This window comes from Portunus trituberculatus, chromosome 25 (assembly GCF_017591435.1).
Source record: "Portunus trituberculatus isolate SZX2019 chromosome 25, ASM1759143v1, whole genome shotgun sequence".
Lineage (NCBI taxonomy): Eukaryota > Metazoa > Arthropoda > Malacostraca > Decapoda > Portunidae > Portunus > Portunus trituberculatus.
The window spans coordinates 5,720,328-5,727,500 of NC_059279.1; the positions used below are offsets into that span (position 1 = coordinate 5,720,328).

The 7,173-nt window shown below is 46.0% G+C and overlaps 1 long non-coding RNA gene across 1 annotated transcript; it reads right to left on the minus strand.

Annotated features, from left to right (window-relative positions):
- Window positions 1-2,333: 2,333 nt before the first annotated feature.
- On the minus strand, window positions 2,334-5,417 carry LOC123508906. Its single transcript, XR_006676032.1, has 2 exons — window positions 5,308-5,417; window positions 2,334-2,610 (listed from the first exon to the last, which is right to left on the minus strand). It is a non-coding gene; the product is annotated as an uncharacterized LOC123508906 (long non-coding RNA).
- Window positions 5,418-7,173: the final 1,756 nt, after the last annotated feature.

A 7,173-nucleotide genomic window follows, 5' to 3' on the forward strand; every position in this document is an offset into this window, starting at 1 on the left:
ATTGGGATGAAAAAATGCCATTTTCACAATAAAAAAATCACTTGAAACATCAACCATCAATAGAAATGATGTCAAACCAGGGAGGAATTAACTATTAGAAACTTCTATTACGTACTTTTCAATGAAAAAATGGTGGATAATGCTAGAAATTACATGTTAGATTATGAAAAATGACCAAATCTTGAAAAATCTAATTATTAATAATCATGACTGTCCATGGCCCAAAAGGCATCAAATATCACTTTAATATTATCAGCACCAACCTTGGCAAAACACTTATTTTTGCACTTACAATCTGGGCCATCCTTTTGTGCCGCCACAACCTTCCCTCCCTGACTCACATACTCTTCACCTTGGTTTCTCTTCGCCTTCCTCACGTTTTTTTCCCACGTCTCCGGCCGTCTACGCTTACTTACCCTAAGCACTGACACCTCCCCTCCACTCTGGTCACTCATTTTGGCAGGTAAATCCACAAGAAAAATGGCTGAAAACAGGGAGAGTTCCCAGGGAGGTGCAACACGTGTTGTAAGAATGGGGCCACCTGACTGAAGAAGCAGGATGGTAACGTGGCTATGATTGGTTGAGCGGTGGCTTTCCCACAACCCGCGCTCCCATTGGCTAGCTCACGGTGGCTCATAAGCTACTTCAACTCTGAAATTTCAGACCTCCTCCACACATCTATTGCATGTTGGTACCTGACTCTAAACCCTCTGCCTTGGGGTCATAGAGGTGGCTATCGGGCGTTTCTTTGTTGTCACGTGGCATACGAGACTGCCATCTACCGGGAACCGGTACTAACTCAGAAACGGTCAGGGTGGCTGTTACGCTACTTCAGCACGAGACTCCTCATATGAGGGCACCATTCCTCTTGGTATCATCTCCGAACTGAAAGTTCCAGACTGCCATAGCTGGTAGCAGTGACACAATACACATATTGTTGCTATTTAGTAGGAGATGGTGGCCTCTGCTACTGTGCAGTGACCAGCTTTGTACTGTACTTATTTCACATGGACTTTCGTCATCCTGGTGCGGTGAAATGGTCGTTTATTCTGGCCACCTCCCTAATGTAAGAATTAATTCACAATCATTCACCCCTTTCTTTGGCAAACTTTGGGACTCCCTGCCTACTTCTGTATTCCCACCTTCCTGTGACTTGAACTCTTTCAGGAGTGAGGCTTCGTCACACTCACTCTATACTTTTGACTTAATGCTTTTAGCTCTGCATGGCCCAGCACCTCAGTGGATCTTTTTTTTATTGCATTATTGTTACCCTTCTTGGTGCCCTTCCTGCATAAAGATGTATACAGTTAGCTCTCAATTAATGCAAGGGTCGTGTTCCTGGAGACCGCATTATTCAAAATTACATTAATCAAATATAATTCTCCCATAGAAAACAATGGTAACAGGAGGGGGGATGGGTTACATTCCTGGAGCTAATCCACACTGTGTGTGGATCGTTTTTCTGTGCTTATACTTTGTGTCCAATACTATGGCATCCAAGTTTCCCTCACAGGAAAGTGACTCCTAGAAATCAAGGAAGACTGTGACCATTGAAAAAAAGTTGAAAGTGTTAGATCAGTATGTTAGGGGAGAAGTCCTCAGTGATTGTTAGTGCAAAGTAAAAGCATGATTACTGACAATTTTGTGGAGGATAAAACCAAAGAAGTTAGATACATTACATTACCCTTCTCAGGACAATTTAGTTACCATTTACGCAATACAATGTCTCATTTACTCAAGAAACATGTTCTGAGTGTTGATTTTAGATTTATTTTTGTTAATAAAAATACCATAGGTTCTCTATTTAAATTTAAAGATGCTATTCCTACTACTTTGTGCTCAAAAATTGTATATAGTTTTAGATGTCTGGACTGTATGTCATGGTATATTGGTTCCACCTGTCGGAACTTTAAAATTGTAAGATTAAACGATACTTACCAAGTTGAAGTTTGATCGTAATTTCACGAACATTTAAACGACGTCACTGAGGCAGTAAATGAGATGTCTATGCCGCTCCTCGTCAGTCCTTCAGAGTGTTGGTTTGAGGAACAAAGTATAAAAATTACAAAAGCTAAAAATTAAACTGAGTGAAGAAAAAAACCCAACATACGGCGACCAAGAAGCCGGGAGGGAAGGAGGCATTACTGCCTCAGTGACGTCGTTTAAATGTTCGTGAAATTACGATCAAACTTCAACTTGGTAAGTATCGTTTAATCTTACAATTTCACTTCACAATATTTAAACTGACGTCACCGAGGCAACAAATGAGAGCTTTAGAGCAGGTCCTCAAACCAAGCCGAACCCCAAAACCAGGAACGACTGAAAACCATATAGTATCATCTTCATGTATTCCAGCCAAAAGCATACAATTAAGTACAAATATGTGGACAAACAATGAAATCATATGAAAACCACCACAAAACCCCGTAGTACATTTTACATATTCATGGAGGAGACCCATCCTCCGCCAACACCGCCTGTGCAAATAACCCCTTCTTGCTAATTGGCCTCCCATAAAACTTCACGAAGGTAGACTCCCTGGACCAGCCCACAGATGAAAGGATGGAGGACAGCGGAAGACGGAGCGCAGCCTTGCTAGACGCGGCGGACCTAGTAGAGTGAGGTGAAAAATTTTTGAGGTCAATACCGCGGTTCCCATAACCTCCCTGACCCAGCGCTGTAAGGTATCCTGGGAAGCCACCTTAATAGGGGGTTTGGTAGTCAAAAGAAGGCCAGTGATGGAACCCCTAGAGTCCTTAGTCCTCTCTAAATAATTAACAATTGTAGTATAGACACAGATAAGCTGGTCCGCAGAATATTTTTCAAAACATAATTCAGAAATGTGGCAACCAGGCCTAGAAGTTTTAAGGAGATCCCCAATACAAAAAACTATCATGGAATCCGAGATAGACATATTACGGATATCTAAGAAACTTAAGACTTGGCCACGCTGCCCGAAACCAGTAACATTAAGGCAGTTAATTTGCGGGATAACTGAATGAGTGAAAGACGTTCATCAGGGCCGAGACTCTTTAAGTAGTTGAGCACTAACTCTGGGTCCCAGGTAAATTGACAGTGAGAAAAGCAGGCCTCTCCTGAAAGACGGCTCGCATAAATCTAATAACCAACGGATGTTGACCCGCTGGTTGACCCCCGATCTTAGCGATGGCAGACACGGCCGAACGGATGGTATTCATAGTACTATAACTCGAACGGGAACCCTCTGAAATTCACACAGTAGGAAGTCTAAAAGAAAACTTAAAGGTGGTAGAAACGGATCAATTTCCCGCCGGAGACAAACTGACACCCATCTTGAGAGATACGGCCTATACTGTTGTAAAGTGCTCTTCCGCCAGGAGTGAAGCAAAAGCTGGGCAACGTCTCGCGATAGGCCTTGGACTTCAAAGGATCGCCTGATAAACTCATCGCAGTCAACACCAGAGACCGGGCCCGGGTGGATGTAAGCAGGGTTCTGCGGTAATGACACAGGGAGGCGAGGGAGGAGGACTGGTGGCTGAACAAGAAACTGAAGGGCCCTGGGGAACCATGCTTGCGACGGCCAAAGAGGTAGAATCGCGATCAAGGAAGCCCGGTCCTCCTGGAGTTTCCGCAGCACTCTGGCAATGAGACTGAAAGGAGGAAAGGCATATGAAGTCCTGTCTGCCCAATTAATTGAAAAAGCATCAACAAAAGTAGCTGCAGGGTCAGGTTTCCAAGAAACATAGGTAGCCACCTGGGCATTTAAGCGACGCAAACAGGTCAATATCGGGAACATAAAACATGTCACATAACCTTCGAAAGACAAGGGGGTCCAACATCCATTCGGTGTCTAAATTCTTTAACCTAGACAAAGAATCTGCCTCCACATTCTGGGTACCCTTTACATGAGCTGCAGACAAGGTAAGGCCCGAGACCCGGCCCAAGCATAGATCTCCTCTATCAAAAGTTAAGACGGATCTTCGTGCTCCCACCGCGATTCAGGCACGACAGCCACGGTGTTATCTGAACGAAGGCGGATGTGGGCATTACTGACATTCTTACATAGTGACTGGAGACCAAGTAATATAGCTCGCAATTCTAGGCAATTGATGTGGTCTAACTCGCGTGAGCCCAAGAGCCGCCGACGCCACGGATCCGACAATGGCACCCCAACCTGTCAGACAAGCATCGGCAAACAATTCAAGGTCAGGGGAAGAAGAACGCAGTGATTTAGATTGCAAGGGAACATTATTAACCCACCAAAGGACTAATTCCTTAGCATGCTCATCCAAAGAAACTCTAGCTGCATAATCCCCATGGTGCCGGGCAAGCTCCCTGTTCCTAATGATCTCAAGGTACTTGTAACGAACGGGGGCCAGGTCGACAGCTGGCTCAGCAGCCACAGCGAGGCCAATGAAAGAAGCTAAATCACGCAAAGAGACACGGTCCTTCAACAACAACCGACCTAGTTCCTGAATTTTGATCATTTTCCTGAGAGGCAGAGTAGCAGTCATGAGGCATGAGTTTAGAATAATTCCCAAAATTCCACCTCCTGAGTAGGGACCAAAACTGATTTTTTAACATTAATAGTGAGCCCAACCGAATCAAAAAGATACAGAGCATAACTCACATTGCTAATTAGCTCCTCCTCCGAGGCAGCAAAAAAGATGCAATCATCAATATAACAGATGACCATAATCCCAAGGGACCGGAGGTGACAGAACACTGGTTTCAATAATTTTGTAAAGATCCGAGGGGCAGATGTTAACCCTTGAGGAAGACAGGTAAAGTGAAAACATTGGCCCTTCCAAAAAAAAAAAAAACGGAACCAACACCTTTCCTCAGGTCTCACATACACAGAATAATAAGCATCCTGAAAATCAATAGTCATGAAAAAACACTAGAGCTGGACTAAACGCACCACATCCTTAAAAGAATCCATTTTAAAGTGAGTGTGACTAACATAAGGATTTAGCTCTTTCAAGTTTAGAATGACTCTGGCAGTAGTACCGTCTTTCTTTACAGTGGGAAAAACATTGGAATAAAAAGCATTGCCAGGAGAGGGCTCACATCTCTCAACAATACCCTGTTCCACAAACCTAAAAGCAGCGCGGCATCCAGGGCCGCCCTGTCACTTTCTGAAAGGGACAGGGGCCGAGGCAGAGCAGATTGTAAGGGAAGCTCATCAAACTCAAGCACATGGCCACAAACCACATCAAGAATCCATTTATCGGAGGAAAGAGCTAGCCACTGCTGTCTAGCAGTGAAAATTTTCCCGCTCATAAAATTGTCAGAGGTATTGGATAAAGAGTTAATGGTAATACTCACTCGGCAAGGGTTCACTGGGCCGGCCTGTGTTGCTGGTTCCCCCTCAGCGGAGGAGGCCGCTGGCCTAAAAAAAGGCTTAGACCGAAATTTTGAGTTCTGGGAAGGAGGGGCCCTCCTGGGAGCCTGGCGGGAAGCAGCCGTCCGCCTGGGACCTGACCGGTATGGCAGGAAAGAAGGCCTGCCCAGCCGCCTGGCCCGATGCAACTCCTCACACTTCTTAATGACATCAAAGGGAACAGCTCTGCAGTGCCAACTTCACAGTCCCAACAGCAAAGCTCCGCAAGGGCTGAATCGTTCACGTGAATGTGGGCCACTTCCTTCCTGAGCTGGTTAAGGTAACACACTGCAGAAGTCAGGAGACGTACACAGTTATTCAGGCCATCCAGGTAATCATCCACAGGCTTACCTTTCCTCTCCCCAATGTCACTCAGGCACTGGGCAACCGGAACCAGGGCCTTGGAGAGCAGGCCATTGGTGAAAACCAGGCGAGCATCAATCAGCCTGCCCCCCACACTTAGAGCCTTGGTAATAACTGCATTTGTAGCAGGCACAATCAGATTAGGAACATTGCTGGGCAACCTCACCTTACTACAGGTAATTTTCACCCCTCCGAGGTGGGCGACGCCTGAGGCTATCATCTAAAATGCCTGCTAAACGGTCAGACAGGGACTCACCTTTCTTCTCCTGACCATGAAAATGCCCCGCCAGTTCTTCCAAAGCCCGAAGAAAATCAGTGTCTTCAAGCGCGCCCCGTGGGCCACCCAGGTCATCCAGCCCTGCTAGCGGGTCGGCCGCTGCCTCCCGCACCTCACCGTCTTCGGATCCTGCGCTCTCGATGCTGCCAAAGCCACTGAAGTCCCCGCTGTCAGCCTGGGGCACCGTCTCAGGAGAACGCCTGTCCAGCTTCGCAATCAGGTCCGCCACGATGGAACCCAAATGGCTGACACGATCCTCCAGGGACGGGCCAGCTGAGTTGACATCACGGGGCTGACTCGGCCCCGCCAGGGCCGAATCGGAAGCCAGCTGAAACGCTCTGTCATGGCCAGGGTCACGGCGGTCCCTTTTTCCCTGCTGAACATCAGACCAAGCACCATCTTCGCAAGGGCGTTTCCTGCCCCGTGGAGGGGAAGCCGACCGGGCGAAGGAACGAAGGGGCGAATCGCTAAGGCCTGCTGGGTCCGCCATCTGCAAACGGGGCCACCCGACAACAGGGCAAATAAGCCAACACGATCCTAAGATTGAGAAGTGTACCACCATGTATCAGCAGCGCAGGGTAAAGGAGAAGGTGAAAACTGACCAGGACAACTCCGAGGAGAAGCAGGCAAAAAACCTGAGATCCGAGCTCGTGTGTAGACCAGACGAGGACGAACAACAGATTGACGAGGAGCGGCATAGACATCTCATTTGTTGCCTCGGTGACGTCAGTTTAAATATTGTGAAGTGAAATTCGAATTTCTGAGCACTTGGGAGTATCGTATAGAACAAATGCTCGTATCATTGAGCCTAGTTTCTCAAATATAAGAGAACACGCATTACAATGTAATCATGCTTTTACTGATCAGGACTTCAACATAAAGTATAGGGCATATTGTAACTCAGATCTTAGGATAGCAGAATCTTTATTTATTGTAAAAGAGAAGCCAGAGTTAAATGGTACAGAAATAGCCACCAAATTATTAATTTTCTCTTAATGTTTTCGAACTTGGTGAGATAGTGTCATTATAGCATAGTTAGGAGTCGTAGGTTCATATACGTGTACTTTGTTTCAACCAATCAGCATTGAGTATTTCGTTCAGGCTAAAATATTTCTGTAATAGACTAACTGTTGTACATCATACCTTTAAATTTTTCTCTTTTTGTGCATTA